This window comes from Balaenoptera acutorostrata, chromosome 8, assembly GCF_949987535.1.
Source record: "Balaenoptera acutorostrata chromosome 8, mBalAcu1.1, whole genome shotgun sequence".
Lineage (NCBI taxonomy): Eukaryota > Metazoa > Chordata > Mammalia > Artiodactyla > Balaenopteridae > Balaenoptera > Balaenoptera acutorostrata.
Genome location: NC_080071.1, coordinates 74,099,576 through 74,122,888, shown reverse-complemented (window position 1 = coordinate 74,122,888; position 23,313 = coordinate 74,099,576). Strand labels below are relative to the sequence as shown.

Below are 23,313 nucleotides of genomic sequence, written 5' to 3'. Positions count from 1 at the left end.
GGAAGCCTGGTCTTGCTTTGGTTAAGAGGCCCTATATTCCCGTCCTGGCTCTGCCCTTAATTAATTGTGTTGCCTTAAATAAGTCACTGTCCCACTTTGAGCCTCAAAATCCTCAGCCACAAAATGAGGGAGTTAGAATAGATGGCACCATCGAGGAGGGTTCTGGGTCTACTTCACCCAGTCTTCTATCCCCACCATTGTCTTTGGTGTGTAGTCAGCACTTAACAAATAACTGCTGAGTGAATGAATGTGTAATATGTCATATATATGATCAAGCCATGAAAATAACTACCCATCCACATCCAGAATTGCTGAAAGAAGTCTGGCTAGGGGCAGGGCAGTAGATAGAGAAGGATCCTGATGAAAACCCAGCAGGCCAGGAGCCACGTCCCTCCTCTCCCTCCTTCTCTCCACATCCTCTGTCTTGTTTCCTGGGAGACTGGCCTGGGACGGCACTCCCGGGTGAGCTTTGGGCAAATGCTGAACACCTCTGAGCTAGATCAGAGTAGAAGTGTCAGAGGGAATAGAGAGGAGATGGGGTGGAGGCAGAAAAGATGGGAGAGCCCAGGAAAAGGAGACTGCAGGGTGTTCCAAACTTGAGGCTTTGACAACGGGAAAAAAACATTTCACAATCATGTAATCGTGTAATGAAGATACTCACTGTCTACAGGAGGAACCTGGGAGACATCAAGGTCACATGGCTCATCGGTGATTAGGCCAGTTTGGTTTTAGGAGGGAACAAAGGCATTGCTGCTTGGGATTCCCTACCTGTTTCATGTAAGTTCCCACCTAGCCAGATTATATAGAACTTGGAAGTAGGGACCATACCACATCCCTTATCTTCCTGCTGTCTTTTCTCCAGGTTCCATTCCCCACTCCTACCCCACAGCATGCAACACAGTGGCTGGATGTGGAGCAGATGTCTTATAAATCTTGTGGCCCACAGGCTGGGAGCAATTTCCTACTTGCTGTAAGTCCCTCTTCCGTCTTAATGCAGCCATATCGCTTCCCCCACATCATGGAGGGGATTTCTTGGTCTCAGAAGAGGAATTCACAGTTTCCCAATCACCTGCCCAGTAATGGGTGGGAGCTGGAGGACATGAGCCGTTGCCAGAGCCCACGTGAGCACCGACCTCTCAGCCCTGGCAGCAGTGGTGGGTGCTGCTGCAATGACCTTCGCCATGACCTGGTCCTGGGGGAACATCTACAGAGCAGTGGTTGTCTTGGAATAGGCCATGGGAAAGTCCAAGAGAAGCCATGGCTCTTGAAAACCATCCCAGAATCCCACTGGAATGCTTTGCCAGAGTACACTGAGCCCGAAAGGTCTTGGGTTTTATACTATTTTATCCATTTTTATTTTTTGGCTGGACTCTTTAGTTGGAAATTCAGAACACTAAAGCTATCCCAGGCCATTCGTTCCAAGCATGCCATGCGGCTCCCCTGCGGCTGATCACTAGAGGCCCCGGGACTCAGGCTCCTTGGCCCAGCGCTGCAAATGTGTGGTGCCCTAAACACTGTGGCTAAAAGAGATCCATGTCTAGGGAAGCAAGGATTGAGACCAAAACCCAAATCCTTGCCTCCAGGCCCTAAATCTTCCCGCTCTGACTGGGAAAAGTAAACTACCTAGGGGCAAGCACTTTGCTTTGTCCACTTCTGAGTCCCCAGTACCCAGAACAGCCCCTAACTCACAATAGGTCCTCAGTAAGTATTTGATGGAATAAATGGATGAACTGCCAGGCTATACAAAGAGACTCTCCAAGCAGAGTGACCTCACCCAGACACAGTGCACTGCATCTTAGGTTGTGATGGGAGAGGTGATGAGTTAGCCAACCACCACCCGTTGGCCAAATCCTGTTTGTGCAGCCCGTGAGCTGAATATGTCCTTTCCATTTTTGAGTGGTTAAAAAAAAAATGCAAAGTAAAATAATACAGCTGACTCTTGAACAATATGGGTTTGAACTGCACAGGTCCAGTTATGCAGAGTTTTTCAATAGTAAATACTACAATACTACACAATCTGTGGTTGGTTGAATCTGGATGGCTAAATCTGCAGATGTGGAACCGTGGATATGGAGAAACTGCAAATACAGAGGAACCATGAATACGGAGGAGCCAGGGATACAGAGAACTGACTGTAAGTTATACACAGATCTTCAACCGTGCTGAGGGTCAGCGCCCCTAACTCCTGCATTGTTCAAGGGTCCACTGTGCTTCTTTACACATAAAACTTATGTAAAACTCAAATTTCATTGTCCATCAATAAAGTTTTATTGGCGCACAGCCACTCCCATGCACTTACTGGTATTATCTGTGGCTGCTTTTGCAAAACAGCAAAGTTGTTGCAAAGTTGCAGCAGAGACTGCATGACCCACAAAGCTGAAAATATATACTATCTGGCCTTTTACAGAAAAAGTTTGTCAACCCCTGTCCTAAAGAATCTCCCCAGTTAGGTAAATGATGTCTAAATCTCCAGCATTCATTGTTTTGGATTAACCATTGCTCGCTCTCTCGTGTTTCTCTCTCTCTTTCTCTCTCTCCTCTCTCTCTCTCTCTCTCTCGTTCTCAACTCTTCTTTTTAAATCAAAGCCTTTCTAGAAGTGCTCTAAGTTACCTTTAGTGGTATAGTTTTCTGCTCTGGAAAAAAGAACCTGTTCAAAGACAAAGTGGTCCTAAGGAAGGAACATCTAAAGTGGTTAAAGGGTTCAAAACAGGGGACACCCGAGAAAAACTCAGTCCACTTTAGGTATTGTGAAGGCCAAGCACTGTCACTAGTGCTCCGATGAAGGGTACAAAAAGGGAAACTCCTCTGAGCTCACATGAGGGCCTTACCCTGAGACAGCCACGCCCCCTGCTCAGACTTGCTCTCCCCATCTCACCTCCCTTGATGCCTCATCCATCTTGGAGCAGCACGGACGCTCTGTCTTTGGAGGTCTTCCCTGAGCCGGCCACAGTGCACACAGAGCTCCCTTGAGCAGCAGACATCATGGTATGGTTTATCTAGATCCAGGCATCCGTCCCTCCCTCCCTGCAAACACACACACCCATGGCAGACACAGTCAATCACATCAATCTCGTCAACAAAAGAATAACTCCTTGCCATCTCTGGCTACGTGCTTCCTCTAGACAACCAACTACCTGCATGTATACACTCTGCCTTACAATTTTTATTTCCCCACCCGACGTTGCAGTAAGTATTTAGCTGACACAAGTCCTCTCCCCCTTTCCTTCCATTGCCCTGTCCTGCAGAAGCAGGTGCAGAATGGAAGCCAGTGCTCTTTGCACTAAGGCGTTCATAACTACTTCCCCAGGATCCCTGTAATGAAGCTAGTCCTCCACAGGTAAGAACATGCATCTAGAACTTCAGCCCAAGAGTTCAGATCAGCTTGATGCCAACACCCATCCAGGGGCCTATCATGGTCAGTGTGACTTTTCTTCTCTAGATGGGGCCACTCAGGCTTCGGTTGCAGAAGGAGGAGCCTTAGTGTGTGTTTCCTCTCTGGTCTTCTGATGAGCTATAGCAAGGTCCCGCATTCCATCTGAGTTCTCTTTTCTTCACCCTGGGCAGCAGAAGCAACAGTCACCTCTACATCCATCTCAAACTCCTGACTCTTTCCAAGCCAGAGGAAAGTAACTTTCCAATCTCTTCTTAAATAAGAAAAGAAACTCTCCTCTTTCAATAGGTATTTTCAGCTGCTGACAAGGGTGTTTCAAGAAATTTAAATACAATGGCTTGTGTCCTGGTATCTGCAGTTACCCTAGCAACCTCTAATTTTACAGACTGCCTGGGATACCAAGGGAATTGGTGGCAGACTTCTTAGGCAACCAAATTCCCCTGAACTGACTCCTCCAGGAACTTAGACCTCTTGCAGAACAGAACCTTCCTAAACTTCAATTGAAAGGGGAAACTTGAAATCCCCATTTACAAAAAAGAACAGAAACCCTACTAAGTGTTATCTTACCAACCCACCATGCTACAGACACGGACAATTTAGAATTTAAATTTCACATGTGTGAGACTGCCCTGGTGGTCCAGTGGTTAAGAATCCGCCTTCCAATGCAGGGGACGCAGGTTCGATCCTTGGTCAGGGAACTAAGATCCCACATGCCACAGGGCAACTGAGCCCACATGCCACAACTAGAGAGAAGCCCGGGAGACACAATGAAGAACCCACTCACCGCAACGAAAGATCTCACATGCCACAACTAAGACCCGACGCAGACAAATTAATTAATTAATTAATTTAAAAAAATAAATAAATAAATTTCACAAGTGAAAAAAACCGTGCCCCAAGTGAGAGTTGAGAATGGAAGATGCAAATCAAGCAGGCCAGCAAAGGGAAGGGGCATGTTTGGGATGGTGGTTCACACACCTGAACCACTCACCTGGGGAACATGTTCAAATACAGAGTCCCAGGCCGTGTCCGCAGAGATTCTGATTTCTGTAGGTCTGGGATGAAACCTAGGTCGTTTTTTGAAGCTCTCCAAGTGATTCTGATAAGCATTCCAATTTGGAAACAAGCCATGTGAAAAATATTCCTTTCTCCTTCCCCATCATGTTCCAAGGGTCTCCTGGATCTTAGTTCCCTCAATTCCTGCCAGCCCCAAATTCTAAATCTAGAGCAACAGGAACTCGTTTTCTTTAAAATAAAAGGAGGAAGCAGCAGCCAGTAAGTGCTGTGCTGGGCACTGTGCCAAAGAAGCCTGGGAATGTGACGCTGCATCTGGCCCTGGGCTGCTGGAAGGCTGTGTGGTTTCTTTTGAGTTTGCTGTCTGGTTTATTTTAGGTGCTGGGTCTGCAGGCTAGTAGGCTGCCCTTCCTTGGCTATGCCCCAGGGAGCAGGCTACCAGTCTCCTGCTGTCTCTGCAGCTACAAGGTACGATTTCCACCGCATTGAGGTAATAGGAGATGACAGTCAGTGACGGCTGGGATCAGAGTTAAACCTGGGAAGGCAGCCTTCTGGGGAGAAAAGATTCCTGGCGTTGAGGCTTTACAGGTGGTCCTAGCACTGCTACTCACAAGCTGTGTGACTTGGGGTAGTCACTTCCCCTCTCTGGACCTCAGTTTCCCTAGCTATGAAACAAGGGGTTGAACTAGGTAGAGGCAGGATGGAATAGTGAAAGGAATGAGTCCTGTGGCCAGGCTTCATTGCTAACTTGCTTTGTGACTTTGGGCAGTGAATGAACCACTGCACATCAGTTTTCTCATCTATAAAATGAGCCTAACGGCACTTCCTTCACAAGGTTGATGTGCCACTTTAAGGAGATGATACAAGCTCAGTTCTTGACTTACCCGCCATTTGAGACCCAAGATACACACGTACACACTCAACTTGCTCACCCTTAAACCAGCATCTTTCCGGTAAAGATGGTGAGTTTGAAGGGAGTTTAAGAGTGAGAGAGCTCACTACTCAAAGGGCAGATAGGGAGGAAGGGACGTATGGTCTTCTTTTCAGTTTGAGTTGGGATTTTGACAAACACCCAGAATTTGAATAAGCAACTGAAGGAAGAAACCCTGGAGTACAGAAGGAAAATCAGTAAGTCTGGGCTGGGAAATTTGGGTTTTAATGTCTGCCCTCTCACTGCCTCGCTCTGTGGCCTTGCTGATTCTCTGCTTCTTTGTCTATAAGATGGAGTTGTGGTGAGAATGGATATGATGATGTAGGAGAAAACAACTTGTATGGTGCCTGGCATGTGGTAGGTGTTCTATGGATGGATTTCAGATGAAGAGAGTGAAGATGGAAAGAAGAATGCCCAAGCACCTTTATAAGTCAGTGAGTGTATTAGTAGAACTCAGCAATTTCCAGAGTGTTCGTGGAACTCTAGAACCCCAAGATGTTCCTGGGAGAAAAAGTACTCCCTGATCAATTAAACTTAGGAATGGCAACATGATACATCTCTCTCTTGAAGATTTGCAATCAACTTCAACACATTAATAATTCTGCCAAATGTTTTCTAACTTTATTTACACCCAGTGGTTCCCAAACTTAGTTCACTTCTAAACCAATTTTCCACATTAAACCTATTAACCTCTCACTGAACTTGGCAGGAGTCTTTCTGGCGTGAAGTAAAGGGATGGTGGTGAGAAATTTGGCAAAAATCACTAGGGTTTTGCTTTGTGTTTCCACTGTATTCAACTTTAGGAACAATCTGTGCAGTGGTGTGAAGAGTGCAGCCCAAGGAAGAAGCACACGTTCTCAGAAACAGAGAGTCCTGTGCTTAAACGCAGTGCCTCCATTTATGAGTCACGCTGCCACGGGCAAGTCCCTTCACCTTTCCTTACCTCCAGTTCCTGCTCTATAAATTTGCAGCACTCACCTCATAAGGTCATTGTGAGAAGCAAATGAGCTGACATACCTGAAGAGGTTAGCGTCATACCTGGTACAGAGTAACCACTCAGTAAGTAAGCAGAAAATGGTGTCATCATTATTATGCCACCATCCAAATATCCTCTATCAAACATTTTGCAACATCCAGCATGACTCGAACATTGAGCCCTGAGAGTCGGAATCAGACTGATCTCTGCCTTCCTCACCCACATGGGGATCAGCCTAGAGCCCCATCAAGAGGTGAGTAAGCCCATTTTAAAGAAGGCACTGATGGAGGTGTCCGCTTTGTGCTTTTTCTGAATAGAAAGCAAAGGACGGAGGCTTTTACGGAAGGAGGACTTGTCCTCCAAACCAGTCTGGGCTGACAGTGTCAACTCTTGCAGGCTGGAAGCTGGCCACCGGGAGATGGAGACTCTGCTTAGTCATTTCTCAACAGCAAGAGCAAGTAGCTTGAAAAAGAAGCCAAATATACCCCTTGAGAGGCCCGCCAAGTGCCTCCTAAAAAGAGAAGAGGAGGGGCAGTACAGAACTCTAAGCAACACGATCTGATCAGGGCCACAGGGCAGAGACAGCTGGCTGCCAGGGTCAGAGACCCACACCCTGGGCTCGGGGAGGTTGGCCCCGGTTCACCCCTGGCCATCCAACCCAAGTCCCCAGCTCTCCTCCCTTTGTTGAAGAATGTTGGCCACTGACAGCTGCAGTCTCTCTAGGGGTCCTATGGCCAGTTTCTCTTCACTGATTTATCCATTAATTCAATTAACATTTATTGAATACTTACTATACATGCTATGGGAAACACAGTTGTATAAAAGACAGAAAAAGTCCCTGCACTTATGGTGTAAAGATTCTAGTGGAGAGAGAGAGATGGAAAATACACAAGTAAGCAAGTAAGAAAATAATTCCAGGGAGTGTTAAGTGCTTTAGGGAAAAATTATGAGGCCGAGAGATCAACGAATTAGGAGCTAGAAAAGAACGAAGGTGGGCACTCAGCCTCCTCAAAGAAGAGACGTTTGAGCCAAGACCCGAGTGGAGCAAGGGAAGGAGCCAGAGAAGATCTGGAAGGAGAGTGCCCCAAGCAGAAGGGCCAGAGAGCACCACAGCGCTGGGACGGAAATGAGCCCAGTGTGCTGAAGAGTAGCCAAAATGGCTACATCCATGTTGGGAAGTGGGCAGGAGGGCAGGAGAGGGTTAGAGATGAGGTCAGAAATCTCCCCAGGCCAAGGCAAAGAGTTTTACTCCAAAAGGGATAAGAAGTCATTGGAAGAGTTTTAATGGAAGAAAGGATAAGGAGCTCACCCTGATTGTTATGTGAAAACTAGATGATAAGAAGGCAAGAGTGGGATCTGGGAGAGCAGTCGGTGCATGCATCCAGGTGAGACATGATGGTGGCTCGCACTAAGGTGTTGGCAGGTAACGGGTGAGATTTGGGGTGTATTTTGATGGTAGAGTGACAGGGCTTGCTGGTCAGTGGGATGCAGGCTATGTCTGAAAGTGAGGTTGATGAAGGGGGCTCTCAGAATAGCTGCCGCCTTACTGAGATGTGGAAGGGTGCAGGAGGAAAGGTTTAGGGAAGGAAGATACCATAATGCTTTGCAAGGGCATGGAAGGTTCAAGGTGTCTATTGAACTTCCAAGTTGAAGGATTCACCTGGAAATTGGATGTGTTTGGAGCCCATCTGTCAGCACTGTGTTCATCAGCATAGGCACTTAAAGCCCTTCAAATCTCCACACTTTGACATGATTAAACGTAGTCAGAAGCTTACCATTTGGGAATGAGACTTTAGCAAAATGTGTAATCCAATCCCTTTGTTTTACAAGAGGAATACGGAAGCCCAGAGAGGGGATGAACTCACTCACTCAAGATCAAACAGCAACTGGCTTGCTGACCCAGGACCCACACCCATGTCCTCCCTTCCCTCCACAAAACATCCACCAAGTTTGAGTTCTTTTTTCACTATTCACAAAATTTTTTCACATTGATTTCTTCTTTGTTGTTGGTTTTTTTTAACATCTTACTGCAGTATAATTGCTTTGCAATGTTGTGTTAGTTTCTGCTGTATAACAAAGTGAATCAGCTATATGTATACATATATCCTCATATCCCTTCCCTCTTGTGTCTCCCTCCCACTCTCCCTATCCCACCCCTCTAGGTGGTCACAAATCATGGACTGATCTCCCTGTGCTATGCAGCTGCTTCCCACTAGCTATCTATTTTACATTTGGTAGCATATATAGGTCAATACCACTCTCTCACTTCGTCCAAACTTACCCTTCCCCCTCTCCGTGTCCTCAAGTCCATTCTCTATGTCTGTGTCTTTATTCCTGTCCTACCCCAAGGTTCTTCAGAACCATTTTTTTTTAAAATTTCCATATATATGTGTTAGCATACGGTATTTGTTTTTCTCTTTCTGACTTTCTTCACTCTGTATGACAGACTCTAGTCCATCCACTTCACTACAAATAACTCAATTTTGTTTTTTTTTATGGCTAGGTAATATTCCATTGTAAATATGTGCCACATCTTCTTTATCCATTCATTTCTCGATGGACACTTAGGTTGCTTCTATGTCCTGGCTACTGTAAATAGTGCTGCAATGGACATTTTGGTACATGACTCTTTTTGAATTTTGGTTTTCTCAGGGTATATGCCCAGTAGTGGGATTGCTGGGTCATATGGTAGTTTTATTTGTATTTTTTTAAGTAACCTGCATACTGTTCTCCATAGTGGCTGTATCAATTTACATTCCCACCAACAGTGCAAGAGGGTTCCCTTTTCTCCACACCCTCTCCAGCATTTATGGTTTGTAGGTTTTTTGATGATGGCCATTTGGAGCGGTGTGAGGCAATACCTCATTGTAGTTTTGATTTGAATTTCTCTAATGATTAGTGATGTTGAGCATTCTTTCATGTGTTTGTTGGCAATCTGTATACCTTCTCTGGAGAAATGTCTATTTAGGTCTTCTGCCCATTTTTGGATTGGGTTTTTTGTTTTTTGATATTAAGCTGCATGAACTGCTTATATATTTTGGAGATTAATCCTTTGTCAGTTGCTTCATTTGCAAATATTTTCTCCCATTCTGAGGGTTGTCTTTTCGTCTTGTTTATGGTTTCCTTTGCTGTGCAAAAGCCTTTAAGTTTCATTAGGTCCCATTTATTTATTTTGTTTTTATTTCCATTTCTCTAGAAGGTGGGTGAAAAAGGATCTTGCTGTGATTTATGTCAAAGAGTGTTCTTCCTATGTTTTCCTCTAAGAGTTTTATACTGTCTGGACTTACATTTAAGTCTTTAATCCATTTTGAGTTTATTTTTGTTTATGGTGTTAGGAAGTGTTCTAGTTTCATTCTTTTACATGTAGCTGTCCAGTTTTCCCAACACCACTTATTGAAGAGGCTGTCTTTTCTCCATTGTATATTCTTGCCTCCTTTATCAAAGACAAGGTGACCATATGTGTGTGGGTTTATCTCTGGGCTTTCTATCCTGTTCCATAGATCTATATTTCTGTTTTTGTGTCAGTACTATACTGTCTCAATTTCTGTAGTTTTGTAGTATAGTCTGAAGTCAGGGAGCCTGATTCCTCCAGCTGTGTTTTTCTTTCTCAAGATTGCTTTGGTTATGCGGGGTCTTTTTTGTTTCCACACAAATTGTGAAATTTTTTTGTTCTAGTTCTGTGAAAAATGACATTGGTGGCTTGATAAGGATTACATTGGTTCTGTAGATTGCTTCAGGTAGTATAGTCATTTTCACAATGTTGAATCTACCAATCCAAGAACATGGTATATCTTTCCATCTGTGGGTATCATCTTTAATTTCTTTCATCAGTGCCTTATAGTTTTCTGCAAACAGGTCTTTTGTCTCCTTAGTTAGGTTTATTCCTAGGTATTTTATTATTTTTGTTGCAAAAATGGTAAATGGGAGTGTTTCCTTAATTTCTCTTTCAGATTTTCCATCATTAGTGTATAGGAATGCAAGCGATTTCTCTGCATTAATTTTGTATCCTGCTACTTTACCAAATTCATTGATTAGCTCTAGTAGTTTTCTGGTAGCATCTTTAGGATTCTCTATGCATAGTATCATGTCATCTGCAAACACTGATAGCTTTACTTCTTCTTTTCTGATTTGGATTCCTTTTATTTCTTTTTCTTCTCTGATTGCTGTGGCTAAAACTTCCAAAACTATGTTGAATAATAGTGGTGAGAGTGGGCAACCTTGTCTTGTTCCTGATCTTAGAGGAAATGATTTCAGTTTTTCACCATTGAGAATGATGTTGGCTGTGGGTTTGTCATATATGGCCTTTATTATGTTGAGGTAAGTTCCCTCTATGCCCACTTTCTGGAGGGTTTTTTTTATCATAAATGGTGTTGAATTTTGTCAAAAGCTTTTTCTGCATCTGTTGAGATTATCATATGGTTTTTCTCCTTCAATTTGTTAATATGGCATATCACATCGACTGATTTGCATATATTGAAGAATCCTTGCATTCCTGGGATAAATCCACTTGATCATGGTTTATGGTCCTTTTAATGTGCTGTTGGATTCTGTTTGCTATGCATCTATGTTCATCAGTGATATTGGCCTGTAGTTTTCTTTTTTGTGTGACATCTTTGTCTGGTTTTGGTATCAGGGTGATGGTGGCTTTGTGGAATGAGTTTGGGAGTGTTCCTCCCTCTGCTATATTTTGGAAGAGTTTGAGAAGAATAGGTGTGAGCTCTTCTCTAAATGTTTGATAGAATTCGCCTGTGAAGCCATCTGGTCCTGCACTTTTGTTTGTTGGAAGATTTTTAATCACAGTTTCAGTTTCAGTACTTGTGATTGGTCTGTTTATATTTTCTATTTCTTCCTGGTTCAGTCTTGGAAGGTTATGCCTTTCTAAGAATTTGTCCATTTCTTCCAGGCTGTCCATTTTATTGGCATATAGTTGCTTGTAGTAATCCCTCATGACCCTTTGTATTTCTGCAGTGTCAGTTGTTACTTCTCCTTTTTCATTTCTAATTCTGTTGATTTGAATCTTTTCCCTTTTTTTCTTGATGAGTCTGGCTAGTGGTTTATCAATTTTGTTTATCTTCTCAAAGAACCAGTTTTAGTTTTATTGATCTTTGCTATTGTTTCCTTCATTTCTTTTTCATTTATTTCTGATCTGATCTTTATGGTTTCTTTCCTTCTGCTAACTTTGGGGGGTTTTGTCCTTCTTTCTCTAATTGCTTTAGCTGTAAGTTTAGGTTGTTTATTTGAGATGTTTCTTGTTTCTTGAGGTAGGATTGTATTGCTATAAACTTCCCTCTTAGAACTGCTTTTGCTGCATCCCATAGATTTTGGGTCACCTTGTTTTCATTGTCATTTGTTTCTAGGTTTTTTTAAATTTCCTCTTTGATTTCTTCAGTGATCTCTTGGTTATTTAGCAGTGTATTGTTTAGCCTCCATGTGTTGTGTTTTTTACAGTTTTTTACCTGTAATTGATATCTAGTCTCATAGCGTTGTGGTTGGAAAAGATACTTGATACGATTTCAATTTTCTTAAATTTACCAAGGCTTGATTTGTGACCCAAGATATGATCTATCCTGGAGAATGTTCCATGAGCACTTGAGAAGAAAGTGTATTCTGTTGTTTTTGGGTGGAATGTTCTATAAACATCAATTTAGTCCATCTTGTTTAATGTGTCATTTAAAGCTTGTGTTTCCTTATTTATTTTCATTTTGGATGATCTGTCCGTTGGTGAAAGTGGGTGTTAAAGTCCCCTACTATTTTTGTGTTACTGTCAATTTCCCCTTTTATGGCTGTTAGCATTTGCCTTATGTATTGAGGTGCTCCTATGTTGGGTGCATAAATATTTACAATTGTAATATCTTCTTCTTGGATTGATCCCTTGATCATTATGTAGTGTCCTTCTTTGTGTCTTGTAATAGTCTTTATTTTAAAGTGTATTTTGTCTGATATGAGAATTGCTACTCCAGCTTTCTTTTGATTTCCATTTGCATGGAATATCTTTTTCCATCCCCTCACTTTCAGTCTGTATGTGTCCCTAGGTCTGAAGTGGGTCTCTTGTAGACAGCATATATACGGCTCTTGTTTTTGTATCCATTCAACCAGTCTATGTCTTTTGGTTGGAGCATTTAATCCGTTTACATTTAAGGTAATTATCGATATGTATGTTCTTATCACCATTTTCTTAATTGTTTTGGGTTTGTTTTTGTAGGTCTTTTCCTTCTTTTGTGTTTCCTGCCTAGAGAAGTTCCTTTAGCATTTGTTGTAAAGCTGGTTTGGTGGTGCTGAATTCTCTTAACTTTTGCTTATCTGTAAAGGTTTTAATTTCTCCATTGAATCTGAATGATATCCTTGCTGGGTAGAGTAACCTTGGTTGTATGTTTTTCCCTTTCATCACTTTAAATTCACATTGATTTCTTAAAGTTATTTACACATTCCCTAAAAGTTTCTCTTGTTCCACTATGGGGGAAGTTTTATTTTCTCATCTAACTTAATTTTCTCTACCAGCAGTTTAAGTTCACTCTCTGTTGTAATCACTCTTGTATTTTTTCTAAAATGTGCATGATGTTGTTACACCTGACTCCTCAGAAATTCATGTCAGTTCTGTATTTTGGTTGCCATTTACAGATGAGGAAACTGAAGCACAATAGTCAAGTAAATCCTATTCAGTCCCATAGCAACGTCCAAACACAACCAAAACTAGAACCTTGAGTGTCTTGAGTCTTAGCTCAGGGCTCTTCCCTGTGGTGCAGGAAATCTTTTAAGCCGAGGTCCTGCCATTCTTCAGCTGAAGACTGTTCCAAGCTCTTTATAAACAGGAAGATAATTAACATCACTCTCATCCTACTCTTTTCCACACCATATGATCCTTTATCTTTTTAGCTCTCCTCTCTGTGGCATAGATGGGTTCTCATTGTCCAAATCCATTTCCTCCTTTTTTGGGAAGCTACATTTCCCAGCTTCCCTTTGTAGTTAAGCATTTCCTTGTGACTGATTTCTAGTCAATAGAATTTGAGCAGAATTAATGCACACCCTTCCCAGTCTGGCCCACAAAAATATCCCAGGCTCAATTTTCCATGCTTTTCCCCCTCCTATCAGCTTGATATAGATGAGCCTGGCCACCTTAGAGCCATATATTGAAGATGGTAGAACTTCAAGATAGAAAGATCATAGATCCTTCTATCAATACTTGGAGGAAAATAGCTACCAATCAAGAAAACACATTTACAATTTTTGTGAACAACAAATAAGCTTCTACTATCTAAGAACCAGTATACATTTTGCAATCTGTTTGCTATAACAGCTAGTATACTGACCTGGGTTAGAGACAACTTGTTCTGTCCTGAGAAAACACTTTGCAACACCTAGTGACTACTTTCCAACACTCAGACTCTTAGCATGAGACTAAAGATCGAAGTAGAAGAAAGAAGCTCAGAGACCATAGACCATGCCCTTCTTTATCCAAGAGAGGAAAGAGAGATCCAGAGAAGGACAGATATGGCATTGTCTATGGTCAGGGACACCCAAAGGTCTCTGCAGAACTAGAGCACTCATTTTCTGGCTCCTCATCCTGTGCTCTTTTCAGGGCATAATGTTGCCACTCTACTGACAGATGGGGAGTACAGTGTCCAAGACAGCCTTTAGAACAGGACTCAGACAAAGCTCACTGTCAGAAATGTCTTCTGTAAAACAAACTTTGGTTACCAAAGGGGATATGGGGAGGAGGGGGGAAGATAAATTAGGAGTTTGGGATTAATATATACATGCTGCTATATATAAAATAGGTAAACAACAAGGACTTACTGTATAGCACAAGGAACTATATTCAATATCTTGTAATAACCTATAATGGAAAAGAATCTGCAAAAGAATATATATATAATATATATAACTCAATCATCTTTCTGTACACCTGAAACTAACACTTGTAAATTAACTATACTTCAATGTTTTAAAAGCAGTTTAAGAAAAGAAGAAATATCTTCTGTAGTTGTAACCCAAATCTCCCTATTAGTTTACATTCACCTATTCGTGTTCTGTCCTCAGAGAAGTTGATGAGTCCCTGATCACCTGCCTTCCTATAATAACCTCCTGACACTTAAGGGTGAGTATTATATGACCCCTCCATCCTCATTTCTCCAGTACAGCTACAATCTCACAAGCATGTTTCATTTTCTAAGAAGTAAAAACAATCATGACTATAAGAGTCCCATAACCTTGGCAGGGGAGTTCTACCCTGAACTGACCCCATCATCCAGTTGTTTCTTCCATCACTCAGCAAGGCCCACAGTTTTCACTCATAGGACAGCCGCTCTGGCAGAAGGAACAGGGGGATGGTTTGTGTTTAGTCAATCTTGCTATAGACATTCTGCCCACTCCCACATTCCCAGAAGCCCTCTGGACACTAAACTGAAGTCTACAGCTTTATCCCTGTTTCAGGCAAGGAGTGTACAAATAACTGCTTTGTAAAGACTATTCCCAGTGGTCTTGAACTTTTCCTGATCCACATCACTATCAATAAAGTACTTTAATCATGTGCCCTTAACATATCTATTGAAATATTATAAGATCTATTGTTATTTAAATAGAAATAATATCTACTGAAATATTTATAAGGACATACATGTGCTGTACTCGAATTAGTTATGTATATGATAGAGTATTCACAAAAATAAGAATTTTTAAAGGATGAGATAAAAGACCAGTATGAATAAAAGTGTTAACAGTTTCTTCCCTGGACCTAGCAGGCCCTTCTGCACAGTCCCCTTTTTGGAGAACACTTGGTCCATCAAAGTTTTTGAACTGAAGTCACAAACAGGCAACTTACAGGACAAATGTAACTCACAGATGTGTTTTGTTTGGCTTGAATAATGTTTTCTAAATTTTTTATTAATTTAGTTCCCAACACTTAAAAATTGGACAAGCTGGGGCTTCCCTGGTGGCACAGTGGTTGAGAATCTACCTGCTAATGCAGGGGACACAGGTTCGAGCCCTGGTCTGGGAAGATCCCACATGCTGCGGAGCAACTAGGCCTGTGAGCCACAATTACTGAGCCTGCGCATCTGGAGCCTGTGCTCCACAACAAGAGAGGCCGCAATAGTGAGAGGCCCGCGCACCGCGATGAAGAGTGGCCCCCCACTTGCCGCAACTAGAGAAAGCCCTCGCACAGAAACGAAGACCCAACACAGTCATAAATAAATAAATAAATAATTTTTTAAAAAAAGTCAGAGTCCTGATTTAAAGAAAAAAAAAATTGGACAAGCTCACATAAAAATCTAGAGTTTTTTATCCATTTTATTCACTGCTTTACCCTGGTGCCTGGTTCATAGTAGGTACTCAGTAAACACTTATTTAATTGAACTTCCAGCTTCTCTCAAAAAAATCAGACTGGCACATCTTCCTGGCAATAATCACCTGGAGCTGAGTAGTGACTACCCCTTCTGGCAGGATGTAGACTCACCAATCCTGAGCCACAGTCCCCATCACTCCCTATTGCCTATAACCAACCAGCTTCACTCACACCTGTTACCTGCCTGGTCCCTGAACAACCGCTTTTGCCTTAGGACTTCCTGGTTATGTGATGACCTTGGTCACACTCCATGAGATCAAACCAAACCAATATTTCATCTGGAGTCCAAAGATACAGGTTTGAACCTGATTCTGCCAATTACCATTCTTGGGGAATTTGTTCTCTGAGCCATGATCTCCTATCTGGAAAATGGGAATTGCAATACCATTTCCAAAGGTTGTTTGAAAATCAGAATAAATTAGATAATATCTGTGGGCTGTTTTGTAAGTTTTAAAGTATTATGGAAATTAGGAAACTTACCATTATAACAGCTGTGTTCATCCTCCAAAAGGACTAGCTGAGGTGATGGGCATGGAAATTCCCCAGAGCTGACCACATTCCCCTATGTTAACTATGTCTCTCTCTATGCCTTGTTCCCAGTCCTACCCTACATCCCACCACTTTGATTTTCAGGTGTACTGGGAGGACAAATGAAGAGACAGGCTAAAGAGTAGGCAATAAGCCACCACTCTAAAGGGTTGTTTCAATTTCTCCTAATGAGAGTGACTCCTTTATTTCACTCTTTCTCATGTCTAAGTCACTAACAGCTTGTGACTTAATGCATTGTCAGACCCAGGTGCCCATGCCTTGCTCCTAAAGACCAATAGTGTGCCCAGTGTCTTTCTACACCTAATTCTAAAAGCCAGTCCCAACAACCTCCACCTTTATCTCCTTGAGTCTAGACCTGTTATGAACTTCTAATCTTGTTGTTCACCCATTGGAAATATGCCCAAGACAGCCTTTCTCTTCCACCTTTTTATCAGCAAGGAAACTATTTCCGTTACATATAAGACTAGCCTCCCAGCAATGTACTCGCTACACACACACACACATACACACACAGACACACACACACTCACACTTTTCTCCCTCTGGCTCTCCCATAAATGTTTGCCAGATATAGGCTGACCCATATAAAATGGTCAATATTCAACCATTTCTGACCTAGGGAAAGGGGCAATTTTATCATGGTTCAACTCAATACATTTAACCCAGAGACCCAGACTTGGGGGTTTCTGTGACCTCTGAACCTTCCTATTTTTAAGCCAAAGCCAGTTGTTCTTGTCTATTTCTCATGGTGATTGCACTGAGGCTTTGAGTAAAATACTTCAGCATCTCAAATATGCTGGGGGGTTTCCTTCCTCATAGACCTATAGTTGCCAGACAATTCCATGAACTAGAAACCCTGGTAAAAATACAGATTCTAGATGCAATAGATTCTTGCATCTTCAGTCTCTTCCTGCTCCCTGGGGAGAGGGGGTGTGGAAAATTTATAAAATATGCACTGCTGCCTTGAGAGTAGGAAGTGAAAGCCTTTTTAAGGAAGGAGAGGATCACTTCAGGATCTCCCAAGTCCCACCATATTGGAAGCCCCACATTTCTCCTCCCCAGGTTCTTTTAGCCCTTTATGAAAGAGGTTCCCAAATTCCCTACCTCTGGCTTCTTTTGTTCTGTCCATCATCAGGAACTCTCTCTGCTACCTGCCCCCTCACCTAAAGCCCTCCCTCAATGTTGCCCACTCTTCAACACAGTGGAGGAAAGGGGAGGTTCCAGGAATGCTGAGGGAATTCCCCCAACTTCCCACTGGTGCCTGAAAAGCTATGTATTAGCAGAAATCCTGTGGTGTTAAACATTGTGCTGTTGTGGGGTCCCTATTTAAAAGGCAAATTCCCCACATATTAAGCATTTCTGAAACTGTTCCTCAGAGTGCTAGTGTTCCAAGAGATATTCTTGGGTGTTCCTAAAAAAGGGGTTCTTTTGATCAAAAAAGTTTGGGAATCTGCATGCCATTGCTAGCCCCTTGCAGGAATTTCATAATACACAGCATCACATTCAAGACTCTGAGAGACCTTGCAGAGGAAACCTTATTTAACTTTGTTTAATCTAGTGTTTCCTAAACTTACTCAGCAAAGGAACCCTTTTCTTTTATGAAATTTTTCTTATCATTTCCTGGACATTTATGTCCCAGAGAACACACTTTGTGAAATCCTGCTCTAACTCTTGAGGGATAATGGATGAGCTTAACACTTCACCTTCCCTTTCAGTGTGTAGAGAGCAAGACCAGTGAGGATACTGGACCTCTTATCCATCCCCACCACCCACGGAGTGAACACCACTCACCAGCCTTGCAAATGGCTTTCCTCCTCGGCCCTGTACACATGAAATATCTGCAAAGAGCAAAGGATTCCCAAGTGTCTATTCTAGCCCATGACCCCTCATCAGTCTGGGCCCTGAGAAACCCAATATGAGCCTTCAACAGACATAGTTAAGACAAGGAGATCCAAGAGGCCTCCACCCAAAAGGGAGGAAATCGAATGTCCAAGTATGATACATTCTTTTTAGTCCCATTGCCCAACTTTGATTAGGCACACCCTGGTCTCCAAACTCATGCATAAAGGCTTTAACCACATCCCACCCAGGTGGGAGGCCCTTGAAGACCCTGTAGAAACCATAGACTTGGATGTGGCGCACCTTGGTCAAATTCCTTGTGATTCATCTGGATCCCGCACTTCAGCATTTCAATTCTCTCTCTTGTTTTTTATTCTGTTTCATCTATGGAATTTATCCCCCCACCTAGAATGTAAACTCCAGGAGGCCATATCTTATCCTTCCTCTGTTTTTCCCTACAGTATCTATTTCTCAATAATAGGTACATTGGAAATACTTAATAAACAATACTAAACTGTATTTAACAGAATCTTGTCTGCTCTTTATCCACCCCAGGAAAGATGGGAGGTAAAATAGGAAAGCTCTCTTAACCCATCTCCTCTAACTGACTCACAGACTGAGCCAATACCCTCCATTTCCACTGAGAAGTAAACCAGCCAAGCCCAGAGTACACTGATTGCTCATGGCTACTGGGCCATGCTCTCATGCCCTAATGCATGTCTGTTCTCACTGATTGAGTTGTTTGCTTATCAAGAGTCAGTTGTGTTCCTAAATTTGTCCACACCAGTTGTATATGTTACTATAGTTATAAGTTTTAAATAAAGTTACTGGGACAGATGCTTGCTTTCCACTAGACTAGATGTTCTCCATTTGCTTCTTCAGCTCCATTCTCCAACCTGCTTTGTGCCTCAGGAGGCTGACCTGTATGGACTGGACCAATCAAGTCTCCTTGTCCTCTAGCCTCTGGTTGGATTTAACCAACGGAAGCTATCAGTAGGAGATAGAAGGTGGAAGGAAAGAAAGGTTGGGTTATTTATCCCTCGACTCTCTCCCTGCAGGTCTTGAGCTTGACAGTGGCTGAATTCTTCTAGCAAAAACCATAACACCTGCCAGGCAGCTATCTCTTATAGCTACCTGACAACATTTCACCCAGGGATGGGAGCAGTCTCCTACAGTGCCAGTCACTGTGTGCTTCACCTCCTCCTCCTGGTTTCCCTCAACCCTGTCCATACTGCGTAGTTCTTTGCTAAACTCTTTTCAACCATTCCTTCTGAGTATACCAGCTCTTTTCTACCCCCCAGAACCCTGACTTGTCCACCTACCAACAACCATTTCTTTCTTTCCCTCTTCTTCTCTAACAGAGCCCCATTTTGCTCTTAATTCCAGGATTCCAAGTGCTTCGGGGAGCATCTCCCTCCAGAGGGGATGGAAGGCAGGGGGGACAAGATTTAAAAGATTAAGTAACTATCCTGAAGTCTCACAGCCCCAAAGGAGCAAACCTGGGAATGTTTCTTAAGCTGGATTACCCAGAGAAAGCAGAGCCCTAAATGAAGACTTCTCTGTGCGTGGTTTATTCAGGATTGTGATCCTAGGATCAGGAGTAAGGGACAGGGAAATGAAACGGAAGAAGAGATAGCCAATATTAGGATACGTTATCAAATTGGCCACTGTTAAGGGAGTGAATGGTCGATCCTGCATCCATCTGAAAAACCTTATGAATTGTATCTTAGATTGTCCGTCTGAGAGAAGAAAAGGGAGGAGCATTTATCTATCCACAACCATCCCCCATTGGTTAAGGGCTGCCCCCACCCCAAGGTGTTCATTGCTCTGCACATCCAGGTTGCATATACGGCAGTGCCTAATGGCTTCCCATGGGTGTCCCATACTGTGCCATTAGAAAACCCAGGACAGATAGCAAGAGGCACACGGTAGGAGAATGAGGTTCCATCTATGTGAAGTAGGTCGAAACCTCTGTGGGAGAGGTCACTGCAGCAGTGGCTGGAAGGAGTGAGCCCAAGAGGATGTAAAGTGATGCTCAAGAAGTGACTGATACATTCCACCCCTTTTACCACTCAGATCTGCTCATGCCCTCCCTCCCTTAAATCTAATTTATCACAGTCTCCTTCAGGATGGTGGCCAGCCACAACTCCCCAAATAATTAATAAAAGAGAGTTAGTGAAACCAGCTACACTCCCTACTGCTATAGCTGTCCTGAAGCCATAATTAATGTTCATCACCCCCTTCCTCCACCATCCTTTCTAGATTCCCTCCCTCAGTCAGCACTTTGATTGGTCTGCATTGCTTTCCTGATGGGGCATCACAGACCCTTCAGAGAAGAGTCTGAATCTTTAGTTGTCTTTCCCTTGTTAGGCCATGGATGTCAAAATTGCTCATCCACTAATATCACTGAGCAAGAAAGCATGAAGTGATACCTGGTGAATCCCATGAATTCCAGGTATATTCCTCCCTGCCCTTTGCTGTATAGAAGCCACCATAGTTCCTCATATCAGTCAAGGTCAATTACCCCCACCAGTACAGTAATTTTTTTTCTTTGCCTGCCAGACCATCAGCATGAGGAGCCCAGAGTGAGCTGGCAGTAGAGGTAGTGTTTGAGGGCCCAAGATACAACAACTTGTCACTCACCCTAGAGGGGGTGTTTGGGTATGCTCCAAACCATTATACCCCTTAAAATGGACTTGATCTTTTAACAAATAGGTCTTTGTATCTTTGTGGAGATTAACTCCCATTTTTTTGTAAACATGTGTCTTAGCAAGGCCACTTCCTGCCAACAAGTCCAGTTAGCACGATCTCATCAACATCATGAACAGAGCACAGGAGAAGTTGCTCTGAAGACCTAACCCCTGTCATGGAGAAAGTATGTAATACGTATGGACTTTCTTCCTTCTCCTATGTCATTTATTTCTTCTATTCTCCCTGGTGCAGGTGCTTTCTTACAGGTTACGGGGTATCCATCACAATAGTTTGGTTTAATAAATTTGGTCCAGAACTCCCTTCTCAGGAGGGCTGCTTTTATGAGCCACAGGACTATGTGTCTCCTGGAGCACAGACCACTCTATTACTGACCTTCAGACCTAGGCAGTTCCTGGCACAAAAAGTTGTGGAATTGAACTAAATTATTTTAGTTGGGTTGATCCATAAAGGCTCTAAGCAATCCCTAGGGAACACTGGTTGCCTTTGTCCAAACTCTCTGCCCCTGGTGCAAAAATGGAGGAACAAAGGTTTCCACTAAGGTTTGTCACTGAGTCCCTTTTCCTTAAGGGCTGCCTTTCTTGGGATGCCTTTAATCATACAGAGTTCCCTTGACATCATCTGTGCAAAGAGCCCAGAGGAGCAGCAACAGGTGGCAAGAGCCAGGATCCTGGAGACAGAGGCTTGCCACCGAGACATATGGAAACATTTTGTCCACTCTCACAGCAGACCTTTATCCACTCCCCTCCCCATGTCATTCCATTTTCACATTTACCATGCACCTGCTGTGTGTTAAGCACTGTGTGTTTATATAGATTAGTTCACCTCATGAAGAACAGAAATTCCAGATTATCCCGGGGCTGGGAGGGTTGGGGTAAGTCCCTGGCCTGTTTCCAGATCTCTAAAATGAGTGGATGTGCTATGTGATCTCTCAGGATTCTTCCAGTCCAAATTTGCTAAAATTCTATACAGCTCTGAGATCTAGTTTCTCCTTCCAGAAGAAGCCCCAGTAAACCTCTCTTAACCTGAGCTTCCCCTCTGAGAGGGGAACCTGAGCCAAGGGCTTGAGTGCAGGAGGCTTAGTTTTTGAAGTGATCCCAGGAAACAGGAGTGAGGCAACAGGAGGAAGGAAATAAGGAGGGAAGGGAAGGAGGGAGGGAAGGAGGAGGGAGGGAGGGAAGAAGGCAGGCAGGTTAACACAAGAGTAAATTGTTGAGCTGGTCACCACGGCAGGAAACTGAGTTTTTTGGTTTTTGTTTTTTTTCTCATTAAACGTCTTAAATGGGTCTCAAATTCTGTGACAGATTTTTGGTCAAGTTGTTTCCATTAAAAAGTATTGATTTAAAAGCTAATAACTTAAAACTGCCACACACAAAACAAATGGTCCACAAAACATTCTCCTTTCCTTCCAAAGGTTTTACGATGCATTGTTATCATTAACCAGTCTTTTTGCTATTAAACTTAAATGGCCAGTTGAGACAAATGGTTCTGAGACCGTTCTTCCACCACTGATTAAGACTGGGGTGGCAGGTATTGGGGTTAATGTTCATTTAGCCTTCTGAGCTTTCTGGGCAGACTTGGTGACCTTGCCAGCTCCAGCTGCCTTCTTGTCCACTGCTTTGATGACACCCACAACAACCGTCTGTCTCGTGTCACTAACAGCAAAATGGCCCAGAGGAGGATAGTCAGAGAAGCTCTCAAAACACATGGGTTTGCCAGGAACCATATCAACGATGGCAGCACCACCAGATTTCAAAAATTGGGGGCCATCTTCCAGATTTGTCCCAGAAGGACAATCAATCTTCTCCTTCAGCTCAGCAAACCTGCAAGCAATGTAAGCTGTGTGACAATCCAGCTGTGTGACAATCCAGCACAGGTGCATATCCAGCACTGATTTGGCCTGGTTGGTTCAAGATAATCACCTGAGCTGTGAAGCCAGCTGCTTCCATTAGTGGGTCATTTTTGCTGTCACCAGCCACACTGCCACGATGAACATCTTCGACAGACACGTTCTTGACATTGAAGCCCACATGGCCCCCAGGAAGAGCTTCACTCAAAGCTTCATGGTGCAGGAAACCACTGTCTCACTGGTATCTTCTGAAGAGCCGTATCGAATGCACTCATAATTCCATGCTACGGAGGGATGGAAAGAGACGAACATTTTTCCGTCAGCTCCCATCCCGCTGGTCAGAGGCTGTCCCATGGCAGTTAACTCCCTCACCCTTCATGGTTTGCACCTCACCAATGACCAGGAGTTTCCTATACAGTAACATCAGAGAAGTGCCAGCAAGAAGCAAAGGATACAAGATGCAGCTTAGATGAGGACTGCTGGGGGCTCTGAGCTAGTTGTCTCCACAATAATCATGTAAAATGTAGGCCAAGAGGATGTGCAATTAAGTTTTGCCAGATTTAACAAAAATACAATATGCTCAGTTAAATATGAATTTTCAAATCAACAATGTATACAATATTTGGGACATGCTTATATTAAATAAATTATTCATTATTGATTTGAAATTCAAATTTGACTGCATTTCCTGTATTTTTGCCGACTACCCTATGT

The 23,313-nt window shown here is 43.0% G+C and overlaps 1 pseudogene; it reads right to left on the bottom strand.

Moving 5' to 3' along the window:
• Positions 1 to 22,014: 22,014 nt before the first annotated feature.
• On the bottom strand, positions 22,015 to 22,978 carry LOC103020074 (elongation factor 1-alpha 1-like; annotated as a pseudogene).
• Positions 22,979 to 23,313: the final 335 nt, after the last annotated feature.